At 52.3% G+C, this 23,723-nt stretch overlaps 1 long non-coding RNA gene across 1 annotated transcript; it reads left to right on the top strand.

Annotated features, from left to right (window-relative positions):
- Positions 1–2,467: 2,467 nt before the first annotated feature.
- Positions 2,468–17,571, top strand: LOC136153783 (uncharacterized). The gene is made up of 3 exons (XR_010660430.1): positions 2,468–2,599; positions 2,700–2,765; positions 17,439–17,571. It is a non-coding gene; the product is annotated as an uncharacterized lncRNA (long non-coding RNA).
- The last annotated feature ends 6,152 nt before the right edge of the window (positions 17,572–23,723 follow it).

Below are 23,723 nucleotides of genomic sequence, written 5' to 3' on the forward strand. Positions count from 1 at the left end.
TTTGAGACATTAATTTGCCAACATCTTGGCAATCTGGCTCCCTGAACAAAGTCTTATTCCTTGCCTCGATACCTTCTCTGATTCATTGGCCTGTCGTGGGGCAAGCAGAGTGAGGTTGGACTCGATAACAGATAGACCCCATGTTGTGTATCAACCCATCCATCCATCCCTCCCTCCCTCCATCCATCTGTCCACCTACTCACTTATCCATCCATCCAACCACCCACTTATTCACCCACCCACTTATCCATCCATCTATCCATCCATCCATCCATCCATCCATCCATCCACCTACTCACTTATCCATCCATCATCCATCCATCCATCCCTCCATCCCTCCATCCATCCATCCACCTAGTCACTTATCCATCCATCCATCCATCCATCCACCACTTATCCATCTATCCATCCACCCATGAACTCTTCGCTGTTTCCACCTTGTGGCTATTGTAAATGGCACTGCTATGAAAGTACAGACAAGTTGACACTCTATTTTAAAAATCCCTTTCTCACCTTAACCCATAATCATAACAATAGCAAGAAGTCTAAATTGGCCCACGAGAGCCTCCCTCAAACTCAGGGTAAGTTTGGGTAGTTCTGAGTTCCTTAAGGGAACCTTTCCTTTAGGGGCAGAATATACAGCAAGACAAAGCCATTTGGCATAACAATTGTTTGGAGCTGGAGGCAAAGGAGAAGCAACTTCAGAAAGACCCCTGAGAGGGTTCCCGTCTCAGAGTAAACTCAGAAGCTTCTGCAGAGCAAAGAGCGCCAAGAACTGCCTCTCCAGGGAAGTTTTATGACAGTGAAGAGGGTGACCGGTGGACGTGCACAAATACGCTGGTTAAAAAGGAACCACAGCCCCAGATGGAGTGTTTGGCTCAGGGTGGGGGCTTTCCTCGTGGCTCAGACGGTCAAGAATCCGCCTACCAATGCAGGAGACCCAGGTTCAATCCCCGCATCAGGAAGATCCCCTGGATGAAGGCATGGCAACTCACTCCAGCCTTCTTGCCTGGAGAATGCCTCGGACAGAGGAGCCTGGTGGGCTACAGCAAACCGAGACTGGATTGCAGTTTCAACCTGTCTCAGAGACCTGATCTCAGAAACAGCGGATCTGAGATTTCCTGACTCACAAAGGGAGGCAATTTGCATGATAAAGAACCCTGCCATTCTCTCCCTCCCAAAGAAGGTGTCCCGGCTTAAAAATTAAGCCTCTCTTTTCTCTTGCTCTCAGCTCCCCCAGCCTGAGTCTCCTTCTGAGGAAAACCTCTCACTTTTTACCGTTCAGAGAGCCGGCTCCTTACTGCGTGGGATGCCAGAGAATTAAAACAACAAAAGGGAACGGACCTCACTCTGTCAGTTTCCTCTACTTGTCTACCTACCCCAAAGTTTCCCACTCTTGGAAGCCTGAAATTCTTTTCTTTTCCTCTTGTTTTCACAAAACTGATCTCTGTAAAGATGCTAAATGTGCCCGTGTTCCAACCCTTGCTTTAAGACACTCATCACTTGAGGGACAGAGAGAGAGTGTGTGTGTGTGTGAGTGTGTGTGTGTGTGAATTCTGTTTTTCTCTTGCTAATCAATCTTTTGTCAGTCTAAGGTGCCAGCCCCCTCCCCCTCATAAATATAAAACAGGTGAAGGAGAAAGATTTCCTCTGCGTTTATAGCTTTAGTGAATAGCAAGTCCTTATTATTATTATTATTTTTTTTATTTTGGACTATTGGTGATTAACAACGTAGTGATATTTTCAGGGGGACAGTAAAGGAACTCGGCCGAACACATCCACGTATTGGAGCTTCCCTGCTGGCGGAGACGGTGATGAATCTGCTGGAAATGCAGGAGAACTGGGTTCGATCCCTGGGTGGGGAAGATCCCCTGGAGGAGGGCCTGGCACCCCTCTCCAGTATTCTTGCCTGGAGAGAATCCCACGGACAGAGGAGCCTGGAAGGGCTGCCTTCCACCAGGTCGCCAAGAGTTGGATGCGCTGGAATTTTAGTTTTCCAGGAAGCATGGGTTCTTACTGAGCACACTCAGCAAGGTGTGGGTCTCCATCCCCCATCCTTCCCCTGTGTGGGAGGCCCATCTCCTGCTTCTGGGGCAAGGGTCTGTTGCTCAGCCAGCCTGCTTGGTTCTGGGGGTGGGCGAACCTGCTTTCTCCACGGATCCCTAACTGCCAGGAGGCTCTGGTATTTCTCCACGTATAATCCCCTAGTGGGACCGAGTGTCGAATCACCCCTTCTCTCCGCATCCCTTTTGCTGGATCTCTGCACTCCGGTTAACATCCTCAGCTGCCCGCCCCCGGCCGGCAAGGATGCCGAGGCCGTGCAGAGCCAACTGCAAAGCAGAAAAAAAAATGCAAGTGCAGAGAAGGAATTCTAATTGAAACCAGTTGCGTCGGAGGCCAATTTGCCGACCGGGAGAGAAGAGGTCCTCGGGTGGCGCTGGGGGCAGGGCGGGGCGGGGGCCTCCGGGTTGAGGCCGGCAGCTGGGGGCTGTCCGTCCGCTGGACGGAGATCAGACCTCGCCGCGGGGCCGGGCTCGCCCGGGAGGACGGGGCCGCGATTTCTGTGGCCTTCGAGAGAGGCACAGCTTGGGTGCTTATGGTATAAAGTGCGGGGAGACACTGGCCTGGGTGGGCCCGGAGAAGCCTTCCTAATGACAATCCCTGAAAACCAGGATTTTTTTTTTTTTCCTCCCCTCCAGAACCATACATCATTGTCAAGCGAGAAGATTAAACTTATTGTTTCTTTCTTGCAGCGGCAACTCAAGGTGAGTGGAAATGTCTTGAAATGCAAACCAACCCAGCAGACAGAGTGCGGAGGAGATGGGGACCGACAGCAGAGGCTTTCTCCCTGGGTGTTTTTTAAGGGGACTCGGGGGAGGGGGAGGCGGCGAAACGCCCCTGAAACGGAGACGCTCGGATGATGCCGGGCTCAGACGCGTCTGTCGACGTTGGGTGTTTTATTTCAAGGCTGGGAAGGAACGTTATTTTTGCTCCATCACTCAGACCATTAGTTGCGCGGGGGGCGGCGGGGCGGGGGTGGAATGGGGCTGCAGGATAAACGCTGTCATTTATTTAGAATGAAATAGAATAAGGAGGGGGCCTCCCGCGCCGTCCTGACAGGCTCCGGGAAGAGAGCCTACGGCTGCAGGGACAGGAAGAGAACCATCTGGTGGAAAAGTGTTCAGGAAATTCAGCCTCTTGTCTGGCCGAGTTTTCCATATGCAGATGGGGGCCAGGCCCTTGGCGTTTCCACGTGGACCCGGCGTGTGGGGCGTGCGTGCGGCTTAACCTGCTCCCTTGGCTTCCTCTGGCTGGCCGTTTGTTCTGGCCAAGCTGCATTTCAATCATTGTGTGTCCGTGGATGAGTGCATACGTACACTTTTATGTGTGTGTATGTGTGTTCGTCGCTCAGTCCTGCCCGACTCTCTGCGACCCCCTGGACTGCAGCCCCCAGAGGCTCCTCCGCCCACACGAGTCTCCAGGCAGGAATACTGGAGCTGTTGGTCATTTCCTCCTCCGGGGGAATCTCCCTGACCCAGGGGTCAAAGCCGGGTCTCCTGCATTGCAGCCAGACTCCTCAGATGTATGTAAATATTATATATAGACAGTATATATATAAGTATTATACATAGATACCTATATAGACAAATGTAAATACTGTATACGGACATTATATGTAAGCATTATGCATAGACATCATATACACACATTTTTAAATATTGTATGTAGATACTGTATGTAGTGGAGGAGGAAATGGCAACCCACTCCAGGATTCTTGCCTGGAGAATCCCGTGGACAGAGGTGCCTGGCGGGCCGCAGTCCGTGGGGCCGCAAAGGGTCAGACACAACTGAACTGACTTAGCATGCATTGCATGTCGACATACGTAAGTATTTGTATAGATGTTGTATATTGACACTGCAAACATTTTTTATCAAAATTGTACAGAGACTGTATATATAGACATGGTATATAGAAACATATAAACACTGTAGTAGACATTGTATATATTATATATAGGCTACATAATATAGGTATTATATGTATTTAGTACTAGCTCTAGTGCTAGGTCGCTTCAGTCGTGTCCGGCTCTTTGTGACCTCATGGACTGCAGCCCGCCAGGCTCCTCTGTCCGTGGGATTCTCCAGGTGAGAATACTGGAGTGGGTTGCCGTCTCCATCTCCAGGGCATCTTCCCCACCCAGGGACTGAGCTCAGGTCTCCTGTATTGCACTCAGACTCTTTACCCGTCAGAGCTACCAAGGACGCCCTACTCTAAATGTTATCTATAGACATTGCATGCAGATGTTATACATAGGTATCACATATAGATGTTGTATATACATAAACACTGTATATAGACATTGTATGTAGACATTTTATATAAAATTTTATACAGACTTTGTATAGACATTGCATAGAAACATACATAAACACTTTTGTAGACATTATATACATTACATGTAAACAGTATATAGTAGAGGCGTTACATAGAGACATAATTATATACAGACATATGTAAGACATGTATAAACATTGCTTGCAGACATATATGTAGATAGATAGATTATGGAGATGGGTTGGGAAGATCTCCTGGAAAAGAGAATGGCAACCCACTCCAGGATTCTTGCCTAGAGAATCCCAGAGACAGAGGAGCTTGGCAGGCTACAGTCCATGGGGCTGTAAAGAGTCAGACACGACAGAGTGATGAACACTTACTTATTTTATTATATGTAGACATCATATATACTTAGATAAACATTGCATGTAGACCTTGTAGGTAGACATTTTATATAAAAATTGCATACAGACTATATATAGACATTGTATACCGATGTGTCTAAACATTGTATGTAGACATATGTAGACGTTATACATAATTATATATATACACAATGTATATGCCTGTTGTATATAGATTTTACATATAAACGCTCTATGTAGATGTTACATATGGACACTATTCATAAGCATTGCTCTGATACACTATATATAGATGCTATGTATAGCATTGTATGCAGATGTTACACGCAGGCATTTTACATAACTGTCTCGTGTGTGTACACCTGCATGTGTATGTGTGTGTTAGCAGCTCATTCATTTCCGACTCTTTGCACCACCGTGGGCTGCAACCCTCCAGGCTCCTCGGTGCATGGAATCCTCTAGGCAAGAACAGTGGAGTGGGTTGCTCTTTCCTCCTCCAGGGAGTCTTCCCGACCCAGAGCTTGAACCAGCGTGTCCTGCATGGGCAGGCAGATTCTTCACCGCTGAGCCAGCGGGGAAGCCCACCGCAGTCCGCAGCGTTCCCTAACGCCTCGCTCACATCAAACCAGTCTCCCGTCCTTAGACGACCTGCCTAATTGCGGACGGCATTTGAGTTTGGAACTCTTGATTTAGAGAAACACACCTTTCCCACACCCAGGGCCCAGGCCCTCAGTGGACATTGGTTCAATACTTGCTAAAACATCTTAGAAGGAAGTGCCGTCTCCTTGTATTGGGGTGCATCCATGGGGCTGCCCTCAATTGTACGTGAGCCTCCAATCTGATGCTTTTCAGGCATCTGAGTAGCAGGCCCCGTGTCCAGCCTGAGCCAGCCGGGGAGCTAGGGCGGCGGCCCGGATCGGTGTAGACGGCCACGCGGAGCGCAGGTGCTGAGTGACCCATGAGACCCGGAGCCCTGGGCGCTCATCAATTGCTCTTCAGAAATTTCTTTAAATGTAAAATGCGATTTGGTAGATATTTGGAGAAAAAAAAAAAAAGAGGCAGGCAAGTCCGAGGACATCAGCAGATGGAGCTGGGGGGGAGGGAGGCGGAGGTGCTGGCCGCGATGAGACCCGGAGCTCCCCGGAGAGCGTCCCCACGCCGCCTGCGCGTTCCACGCCTGACAGATGGACGCGCCGTCTTTGCGGGGCTGTTTCTGACAGCGCAGCCCGGAGACCGCATCTAATGAGGTGGGGCGGGGGGACAGAGGGTGGCTGACCTGCGCGGAGCAGGGGGTGGTCACCTGCAGGGGCAAGTCTGCCAGGCCTGGGCTCAGCACCGAGCTGCAGAGACTGGATCCAGGGCACGTGCTCTGTGCTGCGTCCTCGCCGGAGGAAGGGATCTGGTGTGTGCAGTGCAGAGAGAAGCCTTCCGGGGCTTCGGGAGAGAGGGCGGCAGCTGGGTGTTTCACACCGTTAGTGTGGCGGGGGCGCTGTCGGGGAAGGCCCAGGCAGGCGGACAGTGCGGGGCCGGGGAGCATTTCAGCAGGGCACACGGGGGGCGGTCTATCCTCACGAAAGACGGACAGGAGATGCTGGTGGGAGAGAGGGACGGGGATCGCTGACACGTGGTAGCTTGCGTGCACACTCCCACAGTCACACACACGTTCTCACACGCAGGCAAATACAGGTCCAAGCATGCATTCAGACAGGCGCACACACACCCACAGTCACACACACACACGTTCTCTCATGCAGGCAAATACAGGTCCAGGCATGCATTCAGACAGGCGCACACACACACACAGTCACACACACACACGTTCTCTCACGCAGGCAAATACAGGTCCAGGCATGCATTCAGACAGGAATACACACACCCACAGTCACACACACACGCGTTCTCACACGCAGGCAAATACAGGTCCAAGCATGCATTCAGACAGGCACACACACCCACAGTCACACACACACACGTTCTCACACGCAGGCAAATACAGGTCCAGGCATGCATTCAGACAGGCACACACACCCACAGTCACACACACACACGTTCTCACACGCAGGCGAATACAGGTCCAGGCATGCATTCAGACAGGCACACACACACCCACAGTCACACACACACACGTTCTGACACGCAGGCAAATACAGGTCCAAGCATGCATTCAGACAGGCACACACACCCACAGTCACACACACACACGTTCTCACACGCAGGCAAATACAGGTCCAGGCATGCATTCAGACAGGCACACACACACCCACAGTCACACACACACACGTTCTCACACACAGGCAAGTACAGGTCCAGGCATGCATTCAGACAGGCACACACACACCCACAGTCACACACACACACGTTCTCACACGCAGGCAAATATAGGTCCAAGCATGCATTCAGACAGGCACACACACACCCACAGTCACACACACACACACGTTCACACACGCAGGCAAATACAGGTCCAAGCATGCATTCAGACAGGAGCACACACACCCACAGTCACACACACACACACGTTCTCACACAGGCAAATACAGGTCCAGGCATGCATTCAGATAGGCGCACACACACCCACAGTCACATACACACACGTTCTCACACGCAGGCAAATACAGGTCCAGGCATGCATTCAGACAGGCACACACACACCCACAGTCACACACAGACACGTTCTCACACGCAGGCAAATACAGGTCCAGGCATGCATTCAGACAGGAACACACACACGCACAGTCACACACACACACGTTCTCACACGCAGGGAAATGCAGGTCCAAGCATGCATTCAGACAGGCGCACACACCCACAGTCACACACACACACGTTCTCACACGCAGGCAAATACAGGTCCAAGCATGCATTCAGACAGGCACACACACACACAGTCACACACACACACGTTCTCTCACGCAGGCAAATACAGGTCCAGGCATGCATTCAGACAGGCACACACACACACAGTCACACACACACACGTTCTCACACGCAGGCGAATACAGGTCCAGGCATGCATTCAGACAGGCACACACACACCCACAGTCACACACACACATGTTCTCACACGCAGGCAAATACAGGTCCAGGCATGCATTCAGACAGGCACACACACACACAGTCACACACACACACGTTCTCTCACGCAGGCAAATACAGGTCCAGGCATGCATTCAGACAGGCGCACACACACCCACAGTCACACACACACACGTTCTCACACGCAGGCAAATACAGGTCCAGGCATGCATTCAGACAGGCGCACACACACCCACAGTCACACACACACACGTTCTCACACGCAGGCAAATACAGGTCCAGGCATGCATTCAGACAGGCGCACACACACCCACAGTCACACACACACACGTTCTCACACGCAGGCAAATACAGGTCCAGGCATGCATTCAGACAGGCACACACACCCACAGTCACACACACACACGTTCTCACACGCAGGCAAATACAGGTCCAGGCATGCATTCAGAGAGGAACACACACACGCACAGTCACACACACACACGTTCTCACACGCAGGCAAATACAGGTCCAGGCATGCATTCAGATAGGCGCACACACACCTACAGTCACATACACACACGTTCTCACACACAGGCAAATACAGGTCCAAGCATGCATTCAGACAGGTGCACACACACCCACAGTCACACACACACGCGTTCTCACACGCAGGCAAATACAGGTCCAGGCATGCATTCAGACAGGCACACACACACCCACAGTCACACACACACACGTTCTCACATGCAGGCAAATACAGGTCCAGGCATGCATTCAGACAGGCACACACACACACCCACAGTCACACACACACACGTTCTCACACGCAGGCAAATACAGGTCCAGGCATGCATTCAGACAGGAACACACACACGCACAGTCACACACACACGTTCTCACACGCAGGCAAATACAGGTCCAGGCATGCATTCAGACAGGAACACACACACCCACAGTCACACACACACACGTTCTCACACACAGGCAAGTACAGGTCCAGGCATGCATTCAGACAGGCGCACACACCCACAGTCACACACACACACGTTCTCACACGCAGGCAAATACAGGTCCAGGCATGCATTCAGATAGGCGCACACACACCCACAGTCACATACACACACGTTCTCACACACAGGCAAATACAGGTCCAGGCATGCATTCAGACAGGCACACACACCCATAGTCACACACACACACGTTCTCACACACAGGCAAGTACAGGTCCAGGCATGCATTCAGACAGGCACACACACACCCACAGTCACACACACACGCGTTCTCACACGCAGGCAAATACAGGTCCAGGCATGCATTCAGAGAGGAACACACACACCCACAGTCACACACACACACGTTCTCACACGCAGGCAAATACAGGTCCAGGCATGCATTCAGACAGGCGCACACACACCCACAGTCACACACACACACGTTCTCACACAGGCAAATACAGGTCCAAGCATGCATTCAAACAGGCGCACACACACCCACAGTCACACACACACGCGTTCTCACACGCAGGCAAATACAGGTCCAGGCATGCATTCAGATAGGCGCACACACACCCACAGTCACATACACACACGTTCTCACACACAGGCAAGTACAGGTCCAGGCATGCATTCAGACAGGCACACACACCCATAGTCACACACAAACACGTTCTCACACGCAGGCAAATGCAGGTCCAGGCATGCATTCAGACAGGCACACACACACCCACAGTCACACACAGACACGTTCTCACACGCAGGCAAATACAGGTCCAGGCATGCATTCAGACAGGAACACACACACGCACAGTCACACACACACACGTTCTCACACGCAGGGAAATGCAGGTCCAAGCATGCATTCAGACAGGCGCACACACCCACAGTCACACACACACACGTTCTCACACACAGGCAAGTACAGGTCCAGGCATGCATTCAGACAGGCACACACACCCATAGTCACATACAAACACGTTCTCACACGCAGGGAAATGCAGGTCCAAGCATGCACTCAGACAGGCACACACACACCCACAGTCACACACACACACGTTCTCACATGCAGGCAAATACAGGTCCAGGCATGCATTCAGACAGGAACACACACACCCACAGTCACACACACACACGTTCTCACACGCAGGGAAATGCAGGTCCAAGCATGCACTCAGACAGGCACACACACACCCACAGTCACACACACACACGTTCTCACACAGGCAAATACAGGTCCAAGGATGCATTCCCACAGGCACACACACACCCAAAGTCACACACACACACGTTCTCACACGCAGGCAAATACAGGTCCAGGCATGCATTCAGACAGGCGCACACACACCCACAGTCACACACACACACGTTCTCACACGCAGGCAAATACAGGTCCAGGCATGCATTCAGACAGGAACACACACCCACAGTCACACACACACGTTCTCACACGCAGGCAAATACAGGTCCAGGCATGCATTCAGACAGGAACACACACACCCACAGTCACACACACACACGTTCTCACACGCAGGCAAATACAGGTCCAAGCATGCATTCAGACACGAACACACACACCCACAGTCACACACACACACGTTCTCACACGCAGGCAAGTACAGGTCCAAGCATGCATTCAAACAGGCGCACACACACCCACAGTCACACACACACATGTTCTCACACGCAGGCAAATACAGGTCCAAGCATGCATTCAGACAGGAACACACACACCCACAGTCACACACACACACGTTCTCACACACAGGCAAGGACAGGTCCAGGCATGCATTCAGACAGGCGCACACACCCACAGTCACACACACACACGTTCTCACACGCAGGCAAATACAGGTCCAGGCATGCATTCAGATAGGCGCACACACACCCACAGTCACATACACACACATTCTCACACACAGGCAAGTACAGGTCCAGGCATGCATTCAGACAGGCACACACACACCCACAGTCACACACAGACACGTTCTCACACGCAGGCAAATACAGGTCCAGGCATGCATTCAGACACGAACACACACCCACAGTCACACACACACACGTTCTCACACACAGGCAAGTACAGGTCCAGGCATGCTTTCAGACAGGCACACACACACGCACAGTCACACACACACACGTTCTCACACACAGGCAAGTACAGGTCCAGGCATGCATTCAGACAGGCGCACACACACCCACAGTCACACACACACGTTCTCACACGCAGGCAAATACAGGTCCAAGCATGCATTCAGACAGGCACACACACCTACAGTCACACACAAACACGTTCTCACACGCAGGCAAATGCAGGTCCAGGCATGCATTCAGACAGGCACACACACACGCACAGTCACACACACACACGTTCTCACACGCAGGCAAGTACAGGTCCAGGCATGCATTCAGACACGAACACACACACCCACAGTCACACACACACACGTTCTCACACGCAGGCAAATGCAGGTCCAGGCATGCATTCAAACAGGCGCACACACACCCACAGTCACACACACACACGTTCTCACACGCAGGTAAGTACAGGTCCAAGCATGCATTCAGACAGGCGCACACACCCACAGTCACACACACACACGTTCTCACACGCAGGCAAATACAGGTCCAGGCATGCATTCAGACAGGCTCACACACACCCACAGTCACACACACACACGTTCTCACACGCAGGCAAATACAGGTCCAGGCATGCATTCAGACAGGCGCACACACACCCACAGTCACACACACACACGTTCTCACACGCAGGCAAATGCAGGTCCAGGCATGCATTCAAACAGGCACACACACACCCACAGTCACACACACACACGTTCTCACACGCAGGCAAATACAGGTCCAGGCATGCATTCAGACACGAACACACACACCCACAGTCACACACACACACGTTCTCACACGCAGGCAAGTACAGGTCCAAGCATGCATTCAGACAGGCACACACACCCACAGTCACACACACACACGTTCTCACACGCAGGCAAGTACAGGTCCAAGCATGCATTCAGACACGAACACACACCCACAGTCACACACACACGTTCTCACACGCAGGCAAGTACAGGTCCAGGCATGCATTCAGACAGGCACACACACCCACAGTCACACACACATTCTTAACTCACACTTTTATATAGGCACACACACACCCGGTCACACACATCCCCGCTCACACTCATGCAAACACGGGTCCAAGCACATGTTCAGCTAAACCCACACATGGGCAGACACACCCCACAATGACACACACACCCCTGTAGCCACATACAAGTGCACATACATTCTCACACACATGCTGTTACATGTTCCTGCTTGCCTGCTAACTCGCTTCACTAATGTCTGACTCTTTGCAACCCCGTGGACTGTAGCCCGCCAGGCTCGCCTTTCCATAGGATTCTTTCTCCAGGCAAGAACACTGGAGTGGGTTGCCATTTCCTCCTCCAGGGCATCTTTCCTGATCCAGGGATCGAACCTGGGTATCCTAGGTCTCCTGCATTGCAGGCTGATTCTTTGCTCACGGAGTCGCCAGTAAAGTCCAAATACCTCTACACACATGTGCAAATATTCATAGCCACACACATTTAAAATGTACAACACAAGCCGTGTGCATGCACAGAGGCTGACATGTTACACACACACACAGGCATAGACATGTCTGCAAGTTTGCTTGTAGCTACGTATAACAAATATGCATACACTTGTCCATAGGCATACGCCCGTGCACACACACAGACCCCAATACACACCAGCTCACCCTGGGGGAGAGTGGATACGTATATGTGTATGGCTGAGTCCCTTCAACGTTCATCTGAAAGCATCACAACCTTGTTAATTGGCTATACCACAATGCAAAAAAGACTTCCTTGGTGACTCAGATAGGAAAGAATCCGTCTGCAATGCAAGAGACCCTGCATTGCAGGGTTGATTCCTGGGTGGGGAAGATCGCCTGAGGGAGGAAATAGCAGCCCGCTCCAGTATTCTTGCCTGGAGAATCCCATGGACAGAGGAGCCTGGCGGACTGCGGTCCACAGGATTCCAAAGAGTCGGACACACCTCAGCGAATAACGCTTGCAACACTTGCAATACAAAATAGAAACTTAAAAATAAAAAAAACCCTTTAGTGATTATTTCAATGATGAGCAAAGTAACTTTTTTCCCTTAGGAAGAACTTTGTGGTCTCCTGGTCTGTTGCATAAACTCTGGAAATGCCGGGTTGAAGCGGCCCAACGGCAAAAACCTTAAAAATCTGGGCAGAAACGTTAAAAATGGAGTGGCGTTTCACATAAGGCTGTGACAACTCTGCTGAGCAGCGTCTGCATTTTTGAAACAAGCCTCCTGCCTGCGAACCTTCAATGCCATTTTAGTGATCTGTCTAATCTACCTATTAATTTACCGGGAGCGGTGATTAAGCGGAAGGTATCGGCCACGGAGGACACGAGTCAAAATCCAGGCTGTTCTGTCACAGGAGGCCACCGCCTGCTTGTACCCCTCCCCTCAATTTTTTTTCTTTTCTTTCCCCATCATCTCACAAATCCTCAGATAGAAAGTTTGGGGTTTTTTTTTTTTCTTCTTCGAGACAGAGCTTGTAATAATAATAAACCATCTGGCTTACTCAGACATGAAAGATTAAAATGATATACAGTAAGAAGCCTGCCCATTCAGTTGCTAATGTCTTAAACCACAACTCCAGCACCGAGCCAGTCTTTGGAGGCAAAAGGTAATTAAAAGACCTCCTTGCAGAGATGGGCCGCTGGGAGCTGAGGCCGGGGAGTCCCCGAAAGCTGAACTGATTCTTGGAGACGGGGCGGGGCAGCTGATCTGTGTCCACGGCAGGCAGGGGACGGGCGAGGCCAGCAAGCTGTCCGCGCTCCGCGTCGCCGTCCGGAGGTGAGGCGTGTGCACGTTCAGTTCTCTCGGTCGTGTCCGACTCTCTGCGGCCCCGTGGGCTGGGGCCCACCGGACTCCTCTGTCCATGGGATTCTCCAGACGAGAACACTGGAGTGGGTAGCCATTCCCTTCTCCAGGGGATCTCCCCCACCCAGGGATCGAACCCTCGTCTCCTGCATTGCAGGCACATTCTTTACCATCTGGGCCACAACTTGGGTGACGTATATGCGTACGACCTCACCTAAGTCAACCCAGAAGTGTTTCTCCTCTCTCCCCACGATGGTGCCGGCTCCCCGTCCGCCTCCTACGGAGTCATTTTCCTGCTCTCAGTCGCCTGCATCCGTCAGGGTCCAGCGTCCTCTGGATGAAGAGGATGATGTGATGAGTCACTCCCAGGACCGAGTTCTCAGATACCGGAGGTGCCGGGATACTGGACTTTTCTGGGTTTGTAACAGGGCAGAGGGGCTTCCCCGGTGGCCCTCGTGGTCACAAGCCCAGCTGCCAATGCAGGAGACATAACACACACAGGTTCGAATCCTGGGTGGGGAAGATCCCCTGGAGGAGGGCATGACAACCCACTCCACTCTTCTTGCCTGGAGAATCCCATGGACAGAGGAGCCTGGTGGGCTGCAGTCCGTGGGGTCGCACAGAGTCAGACACGACTGATGCGCCTTTGCACGCAGGCACGCAGCTGGACAGAGGTCAGCACTCAGAGGAGGGTGGTCTGGACTCCCTTGGGAGCTCTCGAAGCATTTGAGGCTTCGGGTCAAAATGTTGACACCCCACTCTGTTCTTTGTCCCGGGGGTGTTCAAACCTGCACGCTCCCTCCCCCGCCTCCTCTCGGGGTTCAGAAACTGCTCCAGGCTTTAAATGCACTCACTCCTTTTGCTAACATCGTGAATCTCTGAGGACTTCTGGCTTCTGGGGAAACAGGGGTGGAGAAAAGACGGGTTGGGTTTGCATGTGTCCAAAACCACTGTCTCTACTGACCTCCTCATGGACCTTCCCTGCGTCCGTCCGGAGGGTCTCCACGGGACCCCACAAACCCGACCCTTCTCCATCTGCGCTGCTAATGACAATGGGCATTTTTCACCCAGAGCTACTGCAGGGACTTCCTAACTCTTAAGACTGCTTGCGGTTTTTTTTTGTTGTTGTTGTTGTTTTTGCTCTCCTCTTGTTTGTGAAAATGCCAGGATGATTTAATTGGGGATCTGGCTCCTGGGGCTCCGTCATGTTTTGAGCGAATGCACCTAGGAAGTCACTGTCTCTTCTTCCCGTCTTCTTGGCGGTGGGGTGGGCGTTGGTCCCAAACCCTGGTCAAGTTTTCCTGTCCTCTGAGGACTGACCACGCGGTTCCGATGATCTCTGCCAACCTTGGTGAGAAGCGATGAGTCTGGCTGTCTTTCAGGTCAGAAAACGAAGCAACTGCATTTTTTTCTCTCTCTGGGCCATGCGACACAGGCTGAATGCGCCCCATTTGGGGGTCTGAGCTAGGACTCTCTCAAGGCGACCATTTTATGGAAGCACAAGTTCTGGGGTTTTTTTGTGGGTTCGGTGTGTGGCTCGTGGTTCAAGAACAGCACCGCAATAACTGTACTCATGCTGCTTCTGAGCCGAGCTACAGAGACGAGGTGCGTGTGTGTGTTGACGGATGAATGGATAAGAAAATGTATTTATATAACATTCCCTCGTGTGTCTAAACACACAGGGGAATATTATTCAGCCTTAAAAAAAAAAAAAAGAAGAAGGCAATCTTGCCATTTTCGACAACACGGATGGACCTGGAGGGCATTATGCTAAGTGAGATGAAGTCAGACTGAGAGAGACAAATTCTGCATGATTTCTCTGCGCGGCGGAATCTGAAATAGTCAGCCGCACGGAGGCAGAGGAGGATGGTTGCCCAGGGCTGAGGGAGGTGGAACCGGGGAGGCGATGATCTAAGACCGAGGGTCCCCGGCCTCCAGCACCTGCTGCCTGATGATCTGAGATGGAACCGGCGTAATCACAGTAGAAATCAACCGCACAGTGAATGCAATGTGTGTGAATCATCCTGAAACGTTCCCCGCACCCACCCCGGCCCGTGGGAAAAACTGTCTTCCACGAAACGGGTCCCTGGTGCCTAAACGGTGGGTGACTGCCGTCGAGAGCACAGCCTTCCAGCTCTGAGAGGAAGACGTCCCACACGGGGGATGCGCACCATGGGAAATGATGCTGCGCTGCACATTTGCAATTGGATAAAGGGGGTGCTTCCTGGGGCTCCCCAGGTGGCTTGGATGGGAAAGAATCCGCCAGACAGTGCGGGAGACTTGGGTTCAGTCCCTGGGTGGGGAAGATCCCCTGGAGGAGATGGCAACCCACTCCAGTATCATTGCCTGGCGAATCCCATGGATGGAGGAGCATGGCGGTCTACAGTCCACGGGGTCTCAAAGAGTCAGACACGACCTAACCAACTAAACAGCAAAAACAACACGGATCTTTGGCAGACAGGAAGCATCGGAGCTGGCCGAGACTCAAAATCCTGTCTTTCCATCTCAACTGTACAATCCCCCTCATCAGATCACACATTTTTGTGCATTACGGGGCCTGGGTCCCAACGAATCTGTCAGTGTCTCAAAGGCCGCTGGAGGCAGTCATGGAAATGGAGAGACGTGGCTGACTGCCGATAAAACTTTATTTACAAAAACAGGCAAGGGGCCGGATTGGCTGCAGGGAAAGTCCTGGTCTAAATCTCTGCCTGTCAAAGTGGGGTTCCGGGGACTTCAGCGTCCCCACTGCCTGGGAATAGCCTCACGGGGTTCACACACCATCTCCCCACTCCAAACCAGCTGAACAAAGCTCGGACCGTGAGATGGGGGCACATGGGCACAGTGTGATGTGGAGTTCGGCTCCCGAAAGGGGTTTGGAGCTGGTGCCAGACATTGGAAAAGACCCTGATGCTGGGAAAGATTGAAGGCAGGAGGAGAAGGGGGCGACAGAGGATGAGATAGCTGGATGGCATCACCAACTCAATGCACATGAGTTTGAGTAAACTCCGGGAGTTGGTGACGGACAGGGAGGCCTGGCGTGCTGCAGTCCACGGGGTCGCAAAGAGTCGGACACAACTGAGCGACTGAACAACAAAAATAAATAACAACACCTACAGCATTTATCCCTTTGTTTTTCCGAGGTGCTCTCTGCACTGATGGTGATTTCAGCGTGTGTGTATCAGTCGATCAGTCATGTCTGAGTCTGTGCGACCCCGTGGGCTGTAGCCCACCAGGCTCCTCTGTCCGCTCCAGGCGAAAACACTGGAGCCGGTGGCCTCGCGCTCCTCCAGCGGATCTTACCAACCCAGGGATCCAACCCGAGTCTCCCACACTTGCAGGTGGGTTCTTTCCCATCTGAGCCGCCAGGGAAGCCCTAGGATAACGGCCGCTGCTAAGCGGGTCTCGGCCATCACAGCTGCACCCTGGATACACGTGCAGCCTCCAGATGTTAAGGTGACAGAAGGTCTCGCGGTGCAGGCGTCAGGCAAGGGTGCCTGCACCCCAGGCGTCCGAGGGGTCCTGGGGAGAAAGGGATGAACACGTCATGATCTGACCCTCTGGGAGAAATCCAGCCAGGAAAGCAGGAGCAAGTGCTTGACAGAGAGACAGAGAATCTCGTTATCTTAAGAGCTGTAAATCCCAATTATTTCTCAGACAGTAAAATCCACTCTAAAATATGCATACATAGAAAAAAAAAAAAGCGTGACACTTTGGGTGTTACATACGCCCCCAAACCCAGATTTCTCAGGGCCTCTCTCTAATCGCCGGCATTTTTTTCTTTTTCTGCAGTGGCTCTGATTTCGGGAAATTTCCACCGCCCCTTCCTGCAGGTATGTGAGTCCGAGATAGATGACTCAGAACCGAGACTTCTGCGGGCAGTGGGGTTTGCTGTCAGGGGAGGCGCAAGCCGCTAATCAAGGCTGCCTGCAGCTTCTGCAAACTCAAGCGTGCTCAGATGCCGCGCCTGGCTCTCGGAGTTCGGATCCCGGTGTTCCTTTGATCCCTCCGTCCTCAAGACTGACAGCCAGCAAGGTGCGTCCTTGCACCAAACTTGGGTGGATTTCATTTTTCCGCGAGCACTCGGCTAACTTTCCGGTTCTTTGTTTTTGTCCCCACCGTCCATGCCATTCTGTGTCTTGGCAGCCAGGAAAATGTAAATGAGCTGAGATTTTTTTTTTTTTTTTTTTTTTTAACAAGGCAGGCCCTCGGAGATGACCCCTCACGGATCTAAGCGGCAGAGCTTCAGGCGTGGCCGGGGACAAACGCTCCGAGAACGCGGGCCCTGGTGTTTCATCAGAACCCGCCACCGTTGGGCTGGGGGAGTCGGACAAGCTGCTTAATGAGCGGAGACCAGCCCGCGCGGGGAGACCTCTGATGTGCGACACCAGGCACCCACAAACCAGGCCCCCGCCCCGCCCGCTCCCCTGATCGTAGACAAATAAACCCGGCGGGCACCCGGCTCAAAGGCAGCGCGGTGGCCACCGCGCCTGGCAGTGAGCGATCATCGCCGCCCCCTGGACTCTTTGAAGCTGTTTAAATTCTTCGGAACACAGCCGTCTGCTGTGCCCCCCAAGCCCCAACCCCGAACGAGGACAATCAAAGTCCAGCGGGCTGGAGAAACAGCACAGGGCAGAAGCTAGGCGCGGGCTAAACGGCGGCACAGGAAGCTTTTCCTCCTTGCATGTTGCTGTTCCTGGAGATCAGAGTTCTGGGTTCGGCACTAATTAAGAAAAGCCAGTGGGGACTCCCTCCCCGGCCTTCTGGCATGGAACGCGGCCTCGGAGGAGGACGGCCCCGAAATCGCCCCAAGATTTAAATAATTAATATGACACCTTGAGCTCCAAATGGGGGAAAAGTAAAGAAGAAACAGGGAGGCCAGTGTTGGTGGTTTCAACAATGCCCGGGCGCGTTCGATGCCATTTGTTCTGGGGCTGGGGGGTTGGGGGGATGACGGCTCGGCTCTTTGTCATGCTAAGGGATCCCTTTGTGGGCACGGGGTCCCCGGCCCCCCTCCAAGGGAGGCTCGGAGGAGAGGGAGTGTGCGTCCCCAAGCTGGACGACGGTCATTTAATGGTGTTTAATCCTCTTAATCCGGGCGATCGGCCGGCTGCAAAGATGGTCCCAGAAGCCCCACAGAGCCAGCGCCTGGCGGGGCAGAGCGGGCTGGGAGGGGGACCCAGAGACGCTCCGGGAGCATCCTGTTTGCCACATGGCCTTGTGCTCAGTTCCTCTGCCGTGTGCCCGGAGCCATCTGACCGCAGGCGAGTAGGATGCAGTTGAAATCAGCTGCAAATCCCATGTCCTGCGCAGTGTCTGGGGAGCAGCGCCAGCCAGATGGATGGGTGGATGGATGGTGGATGGATAGATGGGTGGATTGATGGATGCATGGGTGGGTGGGTGGATGGATGGATGGATGATGGATGGGTGGATGGATGGATGGGGGATGGGTGGATGGATGGGTGGATGGATGGTAGATGGATGGATGGATGGATGGATGAATGGATGGGTGGATGGATGGATGCATGGGTGGGTGGGTGGATGGATGGATGGATGATGGATGGGCAGATGGATGGATGGGTGATGGGTGGATGAATGGATGGATGGGTGGATGGATGGATGGATGGGTGGGTGGATGATGGATGGATGGGTGGATTGATAGGTGATGGATGAACCATGGATGGATGATGGATGGACAGATGATGGACGGATGGGTGGATTGATGGGTGATAGATGGATGATGGATGGATGGATTGGGGATAGATGGTGGATGGGAGGATTGATGGGTGATGGATGGATGATGGGTGGATGGATGATGGGTGGATTGATGGGTGATGGATGGATGGATGGGGGGTGGATGATGAATGGATGGGTGGATTGATGGCTGATGGATGGATAGATGGATGGGTGGGTGGATGATTGATGGGTGAATGGATGATGGATAGATGGATCAGAGATGGATGATGGATGAATGCATGGGTGGATGGATGGATTTATTATGGACTGATGCATGGTTGGATGGATGGGTGTGTGGATGATGGGTGAATGCGTGGGTGGATGGATGGATGCATGGTTGGATGGATGGATGGGTGGATGAATGATGGATATGTGGATGGGTGGATGACGCCCCTAGGTAACCAGGGTGGAGACCAGGGTCTTGGCTTAGGGTACATGTGTGAGCACAAACACACAGACCCACATAGTACACGTACAGAGAAACACACACAGACCACACAGGCACACGCACATAGTATGCACACACCGTACGCTCTAAAGACACTCAGACACACACCAGACACACACAAGCACACAGCACACACAGGACATGCAGAGGCACAGGCCCACACGCAAATGCGACTCAGACACGCAGTCACAGAACATCTGTGCCCATCCATCCTGACCCCCGTGTGGTGGATAGGATAATGTCCCCAAAGACGTCCACGGCCTGGTTCCTAAAACCTGGGATCTGTTTTTTTGTTTTTTCTTTTAACACGGGAAAAGGACCTCTGCAGACGTGATTAAATGAAGGATTTTGATGGGGAGAGTCTTCTGTGTTATCCAGGTGGCCCCTAATTGCAATCACGAGGGGCCTTATAGAGAGGAAGCAGAGAGGGTTGTCTCTCCCTTCTGCCCTCTGCCCTTGCAAAATCAGCTGCAGCAGGAAGTGGGCCCCCCTCCCTCTCTGGTCATCCTCGGGGAGCTGGGCTCCTGAGGTCACTGAATAGTTTGCAACGTGATGCAAAGCGCGGACAATATTAATTATGTGCTGAATATCAGAAAAGCATGTCGTGAAATGATCCTTTCACGGCACTCCTTTGCTCCTCGAAATTACTTTTTATTCCAATTATGGATTTTTATGGAGACATTGTTTGATAATGTAATAATATTTGCCACTTCCCTTCCTCCGAGGGCGGCGATGAATGTTTAATAAGACACCAAAGTTGCAGAGGTGTTATGAGCATCTCCAAAGAGAGGTACTCGATAAATTAATAATAGGGAGAAATTATGCACCACATTGTGTAAAAAGGAGGAAAAAAATCAATTGCTGCATCTGAAGGGCCGCCAATCCACTTTATATTCTGAATGTTAGAGTTAATTAATTGAGTTACACCCTCTATTAAAGAAACAAACACGTCAGCTTTTTAAGTTCTTGTTTTTCAGGCAGAAAAAGTCATGGGGTTCCCTGAGGGCGTGGGTTCCCCATCATTTCAGTTGTCACTGAAAAGCGGGGAAAGTCACTGTTGTTGTTTAGTCACTTAATCCTGTCCGACTCTTTGCGACCCCGCGGACTGCAGCACGCCAGGCCTCCCTGTCCGTCACCAACTCCCGGAGCTTGCTCAGACTCATGTGCATCGAGTCGGTGATGCCATCCAACCATCTCATCCTCTGTCGTCCCCTTCTCCTCCCGCCTTCAATCTTTCCCAGCATCAGGGTCTTTTCCAGTGAGTCAGTTCTTTGCATCAGGTGGCCAGAGTGTTGGAGCTTCAGCTTCAGCATCTGTCCTCCCAATGAATATTCGGGGTTGATTTCCATGGGTGTTTACAGCCTCTTTATTTACTGTGTCCAAACCCCTGTGCACACAAAGCCAGCCGCCCCATCGCCGGCTGCAGGCAGAGGCTGCAATCAGACCCCCTGAACTTATTAATCTTACAACCAAAGGTTTGCATCCTTGAAGCTTCCATGGCGGCTCAGCTGGGAAAGAATGTCCCTGCAATGCAGGAGGCGTGGGTTTGATCCCCGGGTCGGGAAGATCCCCTGGAGGAGGGCGAGGGCATGGCCACCCACTCCAGGATTCTTGCCTGGAGATTCCCATGGACAGAGGAGCCTGGTGGGGCTACAATCTGTGGCATCACAGAGAGTCGGACACGACTGGAAGGGCTTGGCACACACTAAGACACCTTGTCTTTCCAAGACCCACGGCGACTTCCGCGGCCCCCGCTGTGGGTTTTCTCCTGTGTCTCCTCCCCGCTGTAACCTGTAACTCTGACTTCCTCTGCAAAAGCAGAGATCTTCAGTCAGCGTCTTCGCCGGGGATTCTGGGCAGTCGGTTTCTGCTGGGCTGGAGGAATCACGAGTGTGGGAGGGACGGAAAGTGGCAATGTTGCCCGCGGTCTGTGGTTTCCCGGCTGCCCACTCAGATCCGGGGCCGGCTTGGGTACCAGATTTCCCCGTGATACTTAAACTGTGGTTCGGTTTACAAGAATTCCAGGAGGCCTGGGGCAAACGGAATATCCAGTTGTGTCTAATTCTGCCCCTTGGCTTTCCAATGAAGGGAAAATTCAGTACGCTCTTGAAATTCCTGTGTGTGTGTCCCTATCTCTGTTCAATCTATTTACCTATCAATCATCTATCTATGATCTAGATAAACTATAATTCAACCTGTCTATTTCTAAAGTGAAAGTGTTAGTCACTCAGTCATGTCCGATACTTGGCAACCCCGTGGACCCCGTGGACTGTAGCCCACCAGGCTCCTCTGTCCATGGGATGCTCCAGACAAGGATACTGGAGTGGGTTGTCATTTCCTCCTCCAGGGGATCTTCTCAACCCAGGGACCAAACCCGAGTCACCTGCATTTTAGGCAGATTCTTCGCTGTCTGAGCCACCGGGGAAGCCCGTCTATTTCTATCTCTATTATCTATTTAGATGTACAAACCTAGGTCTCCCTCATTGCAGGCGATTCTTTACCAGCTGAGCCACAAGGGAAGCCCAAGAATACTGGAGTGGGTAGCCTATCCCCTCTGCAAGGGATCTTCCTGTCCCAGGAATCGAACCAGGATCTCCTGCATTGCAGGCAGATTCTTTACCAACTGGGCTATCAGAGAAGCCCATCTATTGTCTGTCTATTCATCTATTAACTATCTATTGATATATTTCTATTTATTCATCCATCATGGGGCCTTTTTCATCTATTATCTATGTATCTATCTCTATCATATAATATCTAATCTATCTTACTCAACATTCAACAAGACATGATTGACATCTTCTCAACTTTTGCGTCTACTTCTGTGACATAATTTTAAAGGAGGCATAGTTTTCTAGCAGGGAGAAAGGCGAGCTGGATGCATACTTGTTCAACGGATGCACAAAGAATTCAGCGTGCGCGGGTGACAGGGTCTCGCTGTCCTTGGACACTTGGAGTCACCCCGGGCTGTGTCCCCGCGGGAGAACGTGGGCAGTCAGCCACCCCCAGGGGCCGAGGCACGGACTCACCACTCAGCCGCCCAGGCGCCCTCAAAGTGTCTCCTCCCGGGACTCGGATGGATGATTTTCTGACACGTCTTGTCACCCAGTTAGAACATTTTCCTTTTCACAAAAATCTGTCACCTCCCCTCACTTATCCTTGCAAGAGGAAAGTGTTCTTTTAATAGCAGTGGTCATCACTCATCTGCTGAATTCCTTCCTCCGTTTCTGAACTCTTTCCAGGTGACGCCGGCGGTGAAGAACCCACTTGCTAATGCAGCAGATGCTAGAGACGTGTGCTTGAGCCCTGGGTGGGGAAGCTCTCCTAGAGGAGGGCATGGCAACCCCCCAGCCGCCCGCGCCCCGCCAGTATTCTTGTCTGAAGAATCCCACGGACAGAGGAGCCGGGCGGCCTGCCGTCCATGGGGTAACAGAGAGTCAGACACAGCTGAGGACTGACCTAGCACGGAACTCAACATCTATCGCTCTGTTTGGTTCTAAAAACTTAATTTTGTTCCCAACCCGGCAGTCGCGTGTTTTTTTTCTCTTCCGAGTTTGTTTCTGGCTTCCCGTTTCCTGTCCCCGTGGCTGACTCCTGGGGGCCCCGCGGTGGTGGGGGTGTCGCCGAATCCCTAACGAAGTGCTCCTCTGCCTTCCTTTCCGTGGCGGCTCCTCATCCCCGCACGCGTCACGGATGGTCCATCACGCAAACAGTCCCCGTCAGACAGACGGGATGCCGTTTGATAACAGAGTTGTTGCTCAGTCGTGTCCGACTCTTTGCGACCCCACGGACCACAGCACACCGGACGTCCCTGTCCATCACCTTCTCCCAGAGCTTGCTCAAACTCAGGTCCATTGAGTCGGTGATGCCATCCAACCATCTCATCCTCTGTC

The sequence above is a fragment of the Muntiacus reevesi genome, chromosome X, assembly GCF_963930625.1.
Source record: "Muntiacus reevesi chromosome X, mMunRee1.1, whole genome shotgun sequence".
Lineage (NCBI taxonomy): Eukaryota > Metazoa > Chordata > Mammalia > Artiodactyla > Cervidae > Muntiacus > Muntiacus reevesi.